This window comes from Microtus pennsylvanicus, chromosome 4 (genome assembly GCF_037038515.1).
Source record: "Microtus pennsylvanicus isolate mMicPen1 chromosome 4, mMicPen1.hap1, whole genome shotgun sequence".
In the NCBI taxonomy this organism is placed as follows: domain Eukaryota; kingdom Metazoa; phylum Chordata; class Mammalia; order Rodentia; family Cricetidae; genus Microtus; species Microtus pennsylvanicus.
In genome coordinates this window covers 144810840-144827063 of record NC_134582.1, presented here as the reverse complement: position 1 = coordinate 144827063, position 16224 = coordinate 144810840, and positions in this window count along the sequence as shown.

Sequence of the window (16224 nt, the reverse complement as noted above, 5' to 3'; positions counted from 1 at the left end):
GATGGAACTGGTTCATTCCAGATTAAACCGCTTTAGACCAGTACAAACTGGTTTAGACCATCTCAAACCAGATCAAACCAGTTTAGACCGGTTCAAACCGGATCAAGTAGATCATAACGGATCAAACTGATTCATACTGGATCAAACCGGATTAGACCAGTGCAAAATCTGATCAAACTGGTTTAATCTAGACAATACTGGTTTAGACCTTCTCAAACCAAATGAAACCAGTTTAGACCAGTTCAAATCTGATCAAGTTGATCATACCGGATCAAACTGTTTCATACCGGATCAAACCGGTTTAGATCAGTCCAAAATCGGATCAAACTGCTTCAATCTAGACAATACTGGATTAGACCATCTCAAACCGGATCAATTCTGGTTCAAAGCGGTTTACATCGGTTCCAAACAAGATCAAACTAGTTTGGAACAAATCAAACCGATTTAGGCTGGCTCAAACTGGATCAAACCAGCTTATTTCAGTTTAAACAGGATCAAACTGGATCACACCAGTGTCGACTGGTTCAAAACTGTATGAATTTGGATCACAACAGATCAAACTGGATCAAACCAGTGTAGACTGGTTCAGAACTAGATCAAACTGGTTCAAAGTGGATTGAACCTGCATAATCTGGATTAGATTGTTACAGGTCCGCCAAACCAAATTAAACCAGTTTAGACTGGTTTCAACCGGTTTGGGCCAGCTCAAAATGCATCAAAACAGCTTAGCCAGGATCACAACGAATAAAACTGGATGAGACCAGATGAAATTGGTTCTAACTGGATCATACCACTGTAGACTGTTTCAAAACTGGATCAAACTGGTCAGACCGGATCAAACAGGTTCATACCGGACTCAACCGGTTTAGACCAGTCCAAAATAGGAAGAAACTGGTTCAATCCAGATACAACCGGTTTATACCGATGCAAACCCATTTAGACCGTCTCTAACCAGATCAAACCAGTTTAGACCGGTTCAAACTGGATTAAGTTGATCATACCGGATCAGATTTATTCATACCGGATCAATCCGGTTTAGACCAGTGCAAAATCGGATCAAACTGGGTCAATCTAGACAATACTGGTTTAGACCGTTCAAACCGGATCAAACCTGGTTCAAAGCAGTTTACAAGGGTTCCAAACAAGATCAAACATGTTTGAACCAAATCAAACCGATTTAGGCTGGCTCAAACTGGATCAAACCAGCTTACTTCAGTTAAAACAGGGTCAAACTGGATTAGACCGGATCAAACTGGATCACACTAGTCTCGACTGGTTCAAAACTGTATCAATTTGTATCACACCAGATCAAACTGGATCAAACCAGTGAAGACTGGTTCAAAATTGGACCAAACTTGTCCAAAGCGGATTGAACCTGTATAACCTGGAATACATGGTTACAGGTCTGCCAAACCGAATCAAACCAGTTTAGACTGGTTTAAACCGGTTTTTGGCAAGCTTAAAACGGATCAAACCAGCTTAGCCAGAATCAAACCGGATCAAACTGAATAAGACCAGATCAAACAGGTTCAAACTGGATCATATCAGAGTAGACTGGTCCAAACCTTGATCAAATTGGGCCAGACCGGATCAAACTGATTCATACCGGATTAAAATGGTTTAGACCAGTCCAAAATAGGATGAAACGGGTTCAATCCATATGAAACCGGTTTATATAAATGCATAATGTATAAATATATAAATGTATAAATATATAAGTATAAAAATGTATAAATATATAAGTATAGAAATGTATAAATATATAAATGCATAAATGTATAAATATATAAGTATGTAAATATATAAATGTATAAATATATAATTTTATAAATATATAAGAATATATATATGAATGTGTAAATGTATAAATTTATAAATATATGAATATAAATATATAAATGAATAAATGTGTAAGTATATATAAATATAAATATATAAATGTATAAATGTAGAAATATATACATAATAACGTATAAATGTATGAATATATAAGTATATAAATATATAAATGTGTAACTGTATAAATATATACATGTGTAAATGTATAGATGTATAAATATAAAATATGAATATATTAATGTATAAATGTATAAATATATAGATGCATAAATGTAAACATGTTTAAATATAAAAATGTATAAATGAATAAATGTCTAAATATATAAGTATATAAATGTATAAATATATAAATGTATAAATATATTAATATATAAATGTATAAATATACAAATTTATAAATGTATTAATGTATAAATGTATTAATGTATAAATATAAATGTATAAATACATGAATGTATAAATACATAAATGTATAAATGTATGAATATTTAAGTATATAAATATATAATTGTATATATGTGTAAATATAAATATATAAATGTTTAAATGTATCAATATATAAGTATATAAATGTATAAAGTTATAAATATATATAATTGCATAGATGTATAAATATATAAATGTATGAATATGAATATATAAATGCATTAATGTATAAATGTGTATATATAAGTATATAAATATACAAATGTATAAATTTATAAATGTATCAATGTATAAAGTAATAAATTCTCAATATATAATTGTATAAATGTATGAATATATAAGTATATAAATATATAAATGTATATGAATGAATAAATGTATAAATATATAAATATGAATATATAAATGTATAAATATCTAAATGTATGAATATAAAAATGTATAAATGTATAAATATATAAGTATATAAATGAATAAATGTATGGATATATAAGTATATAAATGTGTAAATGTATAAATGTATAAATATAAAAATATGAATATATAAATATATAAATGTATAAATATATATACATAAAAGTATACATGTATAAATATATAAATGTGTAAATGAATATAGGTATAAATATATAATTATATAATATATAAATGTATGAATATATGAATTAATAAATATATACATATATAAATATAAATATATACATGTCTAAATGTCTAAATATATAAGTGTATAAATGTATGAATATATAAGTATATAAATATATAAATGTGTAAATGGATATATATACATGTGTAAATGTATAAATATATATATGAAATATGAATATATAAATGTGTAAATGTATAAATATATAGATGCATAAATGTAAACATGTTTAGACATAAAAATGTATAAATGAATAAATGTATAAATATATAAGTATATAAATATATAAATGTATAAATTTATTAATATATAAATGTATAAATATATTAATATATAAATGTATAAATATACAAATTTATAAATATATTAATGTATAAATCTATAAATGTACAAATATATAAATGTATGAATATATAAGTATATAAATGAATAAATGTATATATGTATAAATATATAGATAAATAAATGTTTAAATGTATGAATATATAAACATACAATTATATAAATGTATAAATTATAAATTTATAAATATATAAATGTATAAATATATAAATGTATGAATATATAAGTATATAAATGTATAAATATATAAATTCTCAATATATAAATGTATAAATGTATGAATATATAAGTATATAAATATATATATGTATGAACGTATAAATGTAGAAATATATAAATATGAATATATAAATCTATAAATATATATGTATATCAATGTATAAATGTATAAATATATAAATTTATAAATATATAAATTTATAAATATATTAATGTATAAATATATAAGTATATAAATACATAAATGTATAAATATATAAATGTATAAGTTTATGAATATATAAATATATATATAAATGTATAAAAGTATAAACATATAAATGTATAACTTTGTAAATGTATAAACATATAAATCTGAATAGACACATATATATGTATGAAAGTATAAATTTGTAAGTATATGAATGTATAAATATATGAATATATAAGTATATAAATATATAAATGTGTAAATGTATAAATATATACATGTGTAAATGTATACATGAATAAATATATTAATATGAATATATAAATGTATAAATATATAGATACATAAATGTATAAATATATAAATATGAATATATAAATATATTAATGTATGAATATATAAATGTATAAGTGTATAAATATATGAATGAATAAATGTATAAATATATAAGTATATAAATATATAAATGTGTAAATGTATAAATATATGAGTATATAAATATATAAATGTATAAATGTATAATTGTATAAATGTATGCATTTATTAATATATAATTATATAAATGTATAAATATATGAAAGTATAAATATATTAAGGTATAAATATGAATATATAACTATATTAATGTATAAATATATTAATATATAAATGTATGAATATATATATAAATATATAAGTGTATAAATGCATGAATATATAAATGTATGAATTTATAAATATACAGATTTATAAGTGTTTAAATATATGAATGTATAAATATATAAATGTATAAATGTATATATAAATGTATAAAAATATAAATATGAATATATACATATATAAATATATAAATGTATAAATGTATAAGTATATTAATATATAAATCTAGAAATGTATAAATATATAAATGTATTAATGAAAAAATATATAAATGTTTTTTGTTTGTTTGTTTTAGTATCTTTTTTTAATTTATTTATTTATTAAAGATTTCTGTCTCTTCCCCGCCACCGCTTCCCATTTCCCTCCCCCACCCCCAATTAAGTCCCCCCCAGCCCGAAAAGCAATCAGGGTTCCCTGCCCTGTGGGAAGTCCAAGGACCTCCCACCTCCATCCAGGTCTAGTAAGGTGAGCATCCAAACTGCCTAGGCTCCCACAAAGCCAGTGCGTGCAGTAGGATCAAAACCCAGTGCCATTGTTCTTGAGTTCTCAGTAGTCCTCATTGTCCGCTATGTTCAGAGAGTCCGGTTTTATCTCAGGCTTTTTCAGACCCAGGCCAGCTGGCCTTCGTGAGTTCCCAGTAGAACATCCCCATTGTCTCAGTGTGTGGGTGCACCCCTCGCGGTCCTGAGTTCCATGCTCGTGCTCTCTCTCCTTCTGCTCCTGATTTGGACCTTGAGATTTCAGTACTGTCCTCCAAGGTGGGTCTCTGTCTCTGTCTCCTTTCATCGCTTGCTGAAGGTTAATATTCAGGAGGATGCCTATATGTTTTTCTTTGGGTTCTCCTGATTTAGCTTCTCTAGGATCACTAATTATAGGCTCAGTGTCCTTGGTTTATGGCTAGAAACCAAACATGAGTGAGTACATCCCATGTTCCTCTTTTTGGGTCTGGCTTACCTCACTCAGGATAGTGTTTTCTATTTCCGTCCATTTGTATGCAAAATTCAAGAAGTCCTTGTTTTTTAGTGCTGAGTAGTACTCTAATACGTATATATTCCATACTTTTTTCGTCCATTCTTCCATTGAAGGGCATCTAGGTTGTTTCCAGGTTCTGGCTATTACAAATAATGCTGCTATGAACATAGTTGAACAAATGCTCTTGTCATATGACAGGGCATCTCTTGGGTAAATTCCCAAGAGTGGTATTGCTGGGTCCAGGGGTAGGTTGATCCCGAATTACCTGAGAAACCGCCATACTGCTTTCCAAAGTGGTTGTACAAGTTTGCATTCCCACCAGCAATGGATGAGTGTACCCCTTTCTCCACAACCTCTCCAACAAAGGCTATCATTGGTGTTTTTTATTTTAGCCATTCTGACAGGTGTAAGATGGTATCTTAAAGTTGTCTTGATTTGCATTTCCCTGATCGCTAAGTGTCTTTTGGCCTTTTGAAGTTCTTCTGTTGAGAATTCTCTGTTCAGCTCAGTGCCCCATTTTATAATTGGGTTGATTAGCCTTTTACGGTCTAGTTTCTTGAGTTCTTTATATATTTTGGAGATCAGACCTTTGTCAGTTGCAGGGTTGGTAAAGATCTTCTCCCAGTTAGTGGGTTGCCTTTGTGTCTTAGCAACAGTGTCCTTTGCTTTACAGAAGCTTCTCAGTTTCAGGAGGTCCCATTTATTCAATGATGCCCTTAGTGTTTGTGCTGCTGGGGTTATACGTAGGAAGCGATCACCTGTGCCCATGTGCTGTAGGGTATTTCTCACTTTCTCTTCTATCATTTTCAGTGTGTTCGGGCTGATATTGAGGTCTTTAATCCATTTGGACTTGAGTTTTGTGCATGGTGATAGATATGGATCTATTTTCATTCTTCTACAGATTGACATCCAGTTTTGCCAGCACTATTTGTTGAAGATGCTCTTTTTTTTCCATTGTATGCTTTTAGCTCCTTTATCGAAAATCAGGTGTTCATAGGTTTGTGGGTTAAAGTCAGGGTCTTCTGTTCGATTCCATTGGTCGACTTCTCTGTTTTTATGCCAATACCAAGCTGTTTTCAATACTGTAGCTCTGTAATAGAGTTTGAAGTCAGGGATGGTAATGCCTCCAGACACTCCTTTGTTGTATAAGATTGTTTTGGCTATCCTGGGTTTTTTGTTTTTCCATATAAAGTTGATTATTGTCTTCTCCAGATCTGTGAAGAATTTTGATGGGATTTTGATGGGGATTGCATTGAATGTATAGATTCCCTTTGGTAGAATTGCCATGTTTACTATGTTGATCCTCCCAATCAAGGAGCAAGGAAGATCTTTCCATTTTCTGGTGTCCTCTTCAGTTTCTTTCTTCAAAGACTTATAGTTCTTGTCAAATAGATCTTTCACTTCCTTGGTCAGAGTTACCCCAAGATATTTTATGCTATTTGTGGCTATCGTGAAAGGTGATGCTTCTCTAATTTCCCTCTCTGTTTCTTTATCCTTAGTGTATAGAAAGGCCACTGATTTTTTTGGAGTTAATCTTGTATCCTGTCACACTACTAAAGGTGTTTATCAGCTGTAGGAGTTCTTTGGTAGAGTTTTTGGGGTCGCTTATGTATACTATCATATCATCTGCAAATAAGGAGAGCTTAACTTCATATCGGAAAAGAAAAAGTTAAATATATAAATATATAAATGTATAAGTATTTTAATGTGTAAATATATAAATGTATAAATAAATAAGTATGTAAATATATAAATGTATACATGTATAAATGTATTAATATATAAATGTATAAATATATAAATGTATAAATGTGTGAGTATATATATAAATATAGAAATGTATGAAAATATAAATATATATGTAAAATATATGTAAAAATATGTAAATAAAAATGTATTAATTAATAAATTTATAAATGTATGAATGTATAAATAAATAAATAAATATATAGAGGTATAAATGTATAAATATGTAAATATATAAAGGTATAAATATATAAATGTATAACTGTGTAAAAGTATAAATATATGAATATGAATATATAAATATATAAATGTATAAATATGTAAGTATATAAATGTTTAAATATATGAAGATATAAGTATATAAATATATAAATGTGTAAATGTATACATATATACATGTGTAAATGTATAAATGTATATATAATTATATATATAAATGTATAAATATATAGATACATAAATGTGTACGTGTATAAATATATAAATGTATAAATATGTAAGTATATAAATGTTTAAATATATGAATATATAAGTATATAAATATATAAATGTGTAAATGTATACATATATATGTGTGTAAATGTACAAATGTATATATATTTATATATATAAATGTATAAATATATAGATACATAAATGTATACGTGTATAAATATATAAATGTATAAATATATGAATATATATATATAAATATAAAAATGTATGATTATATGAATGTATAAATGAATTAATAAATTAATATATATGTATAAATGTATAAATTTATTAATATATAAATGTATAAATATATGAATGTATAAATATATAAATATGAATATATAAATTTATAAATGTATAAATATATAAATGTATAAATATGAATATATAAATACATAAATGTATAAATGGATGAATATATACGTATATAAATATATAAATGTATACATGTATAAATATATTAATATATATTTATAAATATATAAATGTATAAATAATAATGTATAAATGTGTAAACATATAATTGTATAATTATATATATGTATAAATATATAAATGTGTAAATGTATAAATATATCCATGTGTAATTGTATAAATGTATAAATATATGACTATGAATATATAAATATATTAGTGTATCAATATATAAATGTATAAATATAAATATATAACTGTATAAATATATAAGTATATAAATACAGAAATATATAAATATATAGGTATATAAATATTTAAATATATAAATGTGTAAATATATTAATATACAAAAGTATCAATATATAAATGGATAATTATATTAATGTATAAATTTATAAATATATGAGTATATAAATGTATAAATAAAAAAATATATAAATGTATAAGTGAATAAATATATAAATTCTAAATATATAAATCAATAAATGTATGAATATATAAGTATATAAATGTATAAATATATAAATGAATAAATGTATAAATATATAAATATATTTATATAAATATATAAATGTATAAATATGTTAATATATAAATGTATAATATGAATATATAAAAGTATAAATATATAAGTATATAAATGTATAAATATATAAATATATAAATGTATAAATATGTAAGTATATAAATGTATAAATATATGAATATATGAGTATATAAATATAAATGTGTAAAAGTATAAATATATACATGTGTAAATGTATAAATGTATAAATATATTAATATGAATATATAAATATGTAAATGTATAAATATATAGATACATAAATGTATACATGTATAAATATATAAATATGAATATATGAATGTATAAATGTATGAATATATAAATATATATATGTAAATATATTAACATATAAATGTATAAATACATAAATGTATAAATTTGTAAACATAAGTATATAAATATATAAATGTATAAATATATAAATCTATAAATGTGTAAATGTATAAATATATGAATGTATGAGTATATAAGTATATAAATATATAAACATGTTAATGTACAAATATATACATGTGTAAATGTAAAAATGTATAAATATATAAATATGATTATGTAAATATATAAACGTATAAATATATAGATATATAAATGTATACATGTATAAATATATAAACATATATGTATATAAATATATAGATGTATAAGTATATCAATGTATAAATATATAAATATATAAATGTATAAATGTGTAAATACTTAACCATATAAGTACATAAATACATAAATGTATAAATATATAAATGTAGAAATGTAGAAAGATATAAGTATATAAATGTATGAATATATAAATGTATAAATATATAGATATATAAATATATAAATGTATAAATATAAAAATATATAAATGTATAAATGTATGAATGCATAAGTAATAAAATATATAAATTTATAAATGTGTAAATATATAAATATATATATATAAATGTTTTGAACCTGTCTATACTGGTTTGATCCAGTTTGATCCAGTTTGATTTGGTTTTGAACCTGTCTTTACTGGTTTTATCCAATTTGATCCAGTTTGATCCATTTTTGATCCGGTTTTGAAGCAGTCTACACTGGTTTTGTCCAGTTTGATCCAGTTTGATCCAGTTTGATCCATTTTGATCTGGTTTTGAAGCGGTCTACACTGGTTTGATCCAGTTGGATCCAGTTGGATCCGGTTTTGAACCTGTCTACACTGGTTTATCCAGTGTGATCCAGTTGGATCCGGTTTTGAACCTGTCTACACTGGTTTGATCCAGTTGGATCCAGTTGGATCCATTTTTGAACCTGTGTACACTAGTTTGATCCAGTTTGATCCCGTTGGATCTGGTTTTGAACCTATGTACACTGGTTTGATCCAGTTGGATCTGGTTTTGAAACTGTCTACACTGGTTTGATACAGTTTGATCCAGTTTGATCCTGTCTGATCCCTTTTGTATCCGGTTTTGAACCTGTCTACACTGGTTTAATCCCGTTTGATCCAGTTAGATCCGGTCTGATCCAATTTTTTATTACTTGGTTTGTGTGTTAAGAAGATTCCTTCTAAAAGAGCATCTTCCCTCTGCATTAAAATAAATTTAAAATTAAAATTAAAATCCCCCTCTGTATTAAATTTAAATTTAAAATTTAAAATAAAATCCCCCTCTGTATTAAATTAAACTTAAATTTAAAATTATAATTAAAATTTCCCTCTGTACTAAATTAAATTTTAAATTAAAATTATTAAAATTAAAATTCCTGTAGGAGAAATTCAGGAAAGCAATACGAATAGAAGACCACAAAGATTTGGATCCACCCTATTTACATGTTTTTCCTATAATTTTTTCCTGAACCGTCGTCCTTTCCTTTTCCGCTTCCACTGTTAACTCTCTGGGACTCTGCAAATATTTGTCGCTATTTAAATTTTTGTTTAAATGAATATTTTTGGAAATTGTTAAGCGTCCCTACCCTGTCTCTCCTCAATTTTTTCCCTTCTGTGCCCCTAATTTTCTTTAAACCCATTCTGTCACCCGGGTAATGAACGGATTAATTAATTTAATTAATTAATTTCCGGAGCCGTTTGGGATCCCCATCTAGGCAAAAAATATCTTTGCTGACTCAAGCAATCTTTCTAAAGTAAAATCTGCAAACTCTAGCACTCGGGTTCACGTGTCAATAAAGTTTCATGAGAAATAAAGAAAACCTGTTTGGCATATTTTTTCATTATTATTATTATTATTTTTATTATTAAATAAATATTAAAATGTTTTTTTGAGTCAAATAACAAAATGCCATCCGTGGAATTGTATTTTATAGATTTATCAAATTATGTATTATTTCCAAGGGTTCCTTTACAACGTATCGACCAGTGCTGGTGCTGTTCAGCATTCCCTGTGGGAGTGCAGTCGAATTTTATCTCCCATTATGGTGAGCGTTACTATGTGTAGGTTCTGGGAAGGCAAATTTTTCTCCATCCTTTTCTTTTCTTTTTTTTAAATATTTATTTATTATGTATACAATATTCTAATTTTTATATTTATTTATTATGTATACACTATTCTAATTTCATATTTCTTTAATATGTATAACATATTCTAATTTTTATATTTATTTATTATGTGTACAATATTCTATTTTTTATATTTATTATGTATACAGTATTCTAATTCTATATTTATTTATTATGTATACAACACTTTAATTTTATATTTATTATGTACACACCATTCTAATATTATATTTATTTATTATGTATACAATATTCTAATTTTTACATTCATTTATTATGTGTACAATACTCTAATTTTTATATTTATTTTTTAAGCATGCCATATTCTAATTTTATATTTATTTATTAAGTATAAAATATTCTAATTTTATGTTTATTTATTATGTATACAATATTCTAATTTTATATTCATTTATTATGTATACACTATTCTAATTTTATATTTAATCATTATGTGTACAATACCCTAATTTTATATTTATTCATTTATCCTGCTAAACTGAGCCCATCCCTGACGACAGGCAAAATGGCCGCCACGGGGAATCATGGGAGATGTAGTCCCACAGAGCAGAGGGCAGGCAGGAAGCAAGGAGCCCGGCCTTTGAGGCCAGGGATATACAGCTAGCCCGAGTCCATCCCTGATGACAGGCAAACTGGCGGCCACCGGGAATCATGGGAGATGTAGTCATGCACAGCAACGGGCAGGCAGGAATGAAGGAGCCCGGCCTTTGAGGCCAGGGACATCCTGCTAGTCCGAGTCCATCGCTGACTACAGGAAAAATGGTTGTCACGGGGAATCATGGGAAATGTAGTCCCGCCACCCCAGGGAATCATGGGAGATGCAGTCCCGTGGAGCAGTGGAGTTTCTCCCCACACCCCGCCCCACCCCTAGCCATGCCCTACCCTAGGCCTAACCGAAACCCTAGCCACGCCCCAATCATAGCATCGCCCACCCCATAGCCATGCCGCACCCCTGGCCCCGCCCCCAACCCTAGCCATGCCCACTCCTAGCACCGCCCACCCCTAGCAATGCCGCACAACTGGCCCCGCTTCAACCCTAGCCATGCCCTACTCCTAGCACCGCCCACCGAATAGCCATGCCGCACCTCTGGCTCCGCCCCAACCCCTAGCCATACCCACTTCTAGCACCGCTTACCCCATAGCAATGCAGCACCCCTGGCCCCGCCCTAACCCAAGCCCCACCAACTCCTAACACTGCCCACCCCCTAGAAATGCCACTCCCTGGTCCCTCCACAAACCCCAGCCACGCCCACTCCTAGCACCGCCCACCCCATAACCATGCCGCACCCCTGGCCCTGCCTCAGACCTCAGCCACGCCTCCTCCTAGCACCACCCACCCCATAGCAACGCCGAACGCCTGGCCCCGCCCCAAACCCCAGCCACGCCTACTCCTGGCATTGCCTACCCCTGGCCCGCCCCAAACCCTAGCCACGCCCATTCCTAGCCCCGCCCACCATGGCCCGCCCACAAACCCTAGTCAAACACACTCCTAGCACCGCCAAGCCCTGGCCCCGCCCCCAACCCCTAGCCCTGCCCACTCCTAGCAGTCTTTTATTTCATCGATATTGAAATATAAATATAATAATCCCTGCTGGGTCTCTACTTGCTCGTTGACGAAGTCTCCATTTACCTTTCATAATTAATCCAGAGATCTTTTCTCCATGAGTTTTCATTTCTTTGATCCAGTTTGAACCAGTTTGATCTGGTCTGATCAGGTTTGATCCGGATTTGAACCTGTCTACACTTGTTTGATCCAGTTTGATCCGGTCTGATCCCTTTTGAATCCGGTTTTGAACCTGTCTACACTGGTTTGATCCTGTTTGATCCAGTTGGATCTGGTCTGATCCAGTTATTTTTACTTGGTTTGTGTGTTAAAAAGATTCGTTCTAAAATAGCATCTTCCCTCTGGATTAAATTAAATTTAAATTTAAAATTTAAAAAAAATTAAAATTAAAATCCCCCTCTGTATTAAATTAAATTTAAATTTAAAAATTTAAATTATTAAAATTAAAATTCCTGTAGGAGAAATTCAGGAAAGCAATACGAATAGAAGACCACAAAGATTTGGATCCACCCTATTTACATGTTTTTCCTATAATTTTTTCCTAAACCATCGTCCTTTCCTTTTCTGCTTCCGCTGTTAACTCTCTGGGACTCTGCAAATATTTGTCACTATTTAAATTTTTGTTTAAATAAATTTTTTTGGAAATCGTTAAGCATCCCTACCCTGTCTCTCCTAATTCTTTCCCTTCTGTGCCCCTAATTTTCTTTAAACCCATTATGTCACCCAGGTTTAATTAACGGATTAATTAATTTAATTAATTAATTTCAGGAGCCGTTTGGGATCCCCATCTAAGCAAAAAATATCTTTGCTGACTCAAACAATCTTTCTAAAGTAAAATCTACAAACTCTAGCACTCAGGTTCACGTGTCAATAAAGTTTCGTGAGAAATAAAGAAAACCTTTTTGGTGTATTTTTTTCAGTCATCATTATTATTTTTTATTATGAAATAAATATTAAAACGGGTTTTTTTTAGTCAGGTAGCAAAATGCCATCTGTGGAATGGTATTTTATAGATTTATGGAATCGCTTGCGTGTGATTTCCAAGGGTTCATTTACAACAGATTGACCCATGCTCGTGCTGTTGAGCGTTCCCTGCGGGAGTGCAGTCAACTTTTATCTCCCAGTTTGCTGAGCGTTAATATGTGTAGGCACTGGGAAGGCAAATTTTTCTCCATTATTTTCTTTTTTTTAATATTTATTTATTTATTATGTACACAATATTCTGTATTCATATTTATTTATTATGTATACAGAATTCTAATTTTATATTTATTAATTATGCATACAATATTCTAATTTTACATTTATTTATTATTTATACAATATTCTAATTTATACATTTATTTTTATGTATACAATATTCTACTTTTTATATTTATCTATTATATATACAATATTCTAATTTTTATATTTATTTAGAATGTACACAATATTCTAATTTTCATATTTATTTATTATGTATACAATATTCTAATTTTTATATTTATTTATGAAGTATACAATATTCTACTTTTTATATTTATTATGCACACAATATTCTATTTTTTATATTTATTTATGAAGTATGCAATATTCTAATTTTATATTTATTTATTAAGTATACAATATTTTAATCTTTATATTTATTTATTTAATATTTATACAATATTCTAATTTTTATATTTATTTATTATGTGTACAGTATTCTAATTTTATATTTATTTATTAAGTATACAATATTCTAATTTTTACATATATTTATTATGTATACTATATTCTAATTTTATATTTATTTATTATGTATACAATATTCTGTCTGCGTGTATGCCCTCACGCCAGCAGAGGGCACCAGACCCCATCACAGATGGTTGTGAGCCACCATGGGGTGGCCGGGACTCGAACCTGGGACCTTGGGGAGAGCAGGCCCTGTTCTTAACCTCTGAGCCATCTCTCCAGCACCAAAAAAAAAATTTTAAATGATTTACAGTGTGTTAAAAATATGGGCAGGCTAAAAGTTGAAGTTCTTAAAGTAAAAATCGAAAAATAAGGAATAAAGAGAGTTGCTGGGTGTGGTAGCACACACCTTTATTCCCAGTGCCTGGAGGGCAGAGACAGACAGATCTCCATGAGTCAATTAAAAGTAAATTAAAATCAAGTACAAAAATCCAGATACATGGAGAATCGTGACACTCTATGCTATCATGTTATCTTTTCATGGTTTGAGTCGTGAGGAGTGGCAACCGTGGCGAGAAAGGATATTTGTTTATTAATGAATTACTTAATTCAAGATAAATATTTTTGAATGAAATTCAAAAGCAATGTTACTCTGGAGAAGAGACTTTGCTTCTGAAAACAAGAGGCTGTGGGTTCATCCTGAGTTTCAAAGGAAATAATTCTAAATTTTCTTCGGGTCCTTATAAGATGATCCATGCCTCCAACCAGTAGGAATTATCCAGGAATACGACGCACACATTCCCCACCCCCCAAATGCACTGTGTGTATTTTCCCCTGTTTATCAAAAAAAAAAGAATTTTTTTGTTTTTTTTTATAAAGTTGAATATTGTTTTCTCAAGGTCTGTAAAAAATTATTTTACGTTTTCAAGGGTAATGTATCAAATTTATTGATCGCCATTGCTGTAGCTCCCACATTTGTTGATCCTATTCCTCCAAGACCTTGGGAGATTTTTCAATATTTTGGGTCCTTTTCAGGTTTTCTTCAAAGCCTTAAAGTCTTATCAAATGGATTTTTCATTATGGTTATGGTGACCCCAAAATACTTTATGCTGTTTGTCACTGTTGTGAAATACGAAGTTTCTCTTGTTTCTCCCTCTGCTTCTCTATCCTTTGTGTATGGAAGAGGTGTTTATTTTTTATTTTTATTTCTTTTTAAAAAATGTTTATTTATTTATGATGTATACAATATTCTAATTTTTATATTTATTTATTATGTATACAATATTCTAATTTTTGTATTTATTTATTTATTAGGTATACAATATTATAATTTTATATTTACTTATTATGCATACAATATTTTAATTTTATATTTATTATGCATACAATATTCTAATTTTATATTTATTTTTATGCATGCATTATTGTAATTTTATATTTATTATGTATACAATATTCTAATTTTATATTTATTTATTATGTATACAATATTCTAATTTTATATTTATTTATTATTTATGCAATATTCTAATTTTTATATTTATTTATTATCTGTACAATATTCTAATTTTCCTGGCGGGAAGCAGATGCGGCTCCGTGGGGACACTGAGCTCCGACCCCTCCCCCCTGCCCTGCACTGATTGAATAGAAACGATCTATTTATTATTCAACATAATTAATCGTCCATGATATTAACTAGTATTAAATATGAATCTAATTAACATCAATGAAATAGGCAGATGATTGAATACGGAAGCCGTTTACGATAAAGAGCGACATTTAATTAAATCTTATCCAAACCCTGCAGGTGGCTCCACAAGCCATGGAGGTTGATGCAGAGCAGGGTGGTGTGTGGGGGGGGATTGGCCGCCAAGGGGAATCATGGGAGATGTAGTCCCGCGGAGCAGTGGGCAGGCAGGAAGGAAGGAGCCTGGCTTTTGAGGCCAGGGATATCCTGCTAGACTGAGACCATCCCTGACGACAGGCAAAATGGCTGCCATGGGGAATCATGGGAGATGTATTCCCGCGGAGCAGT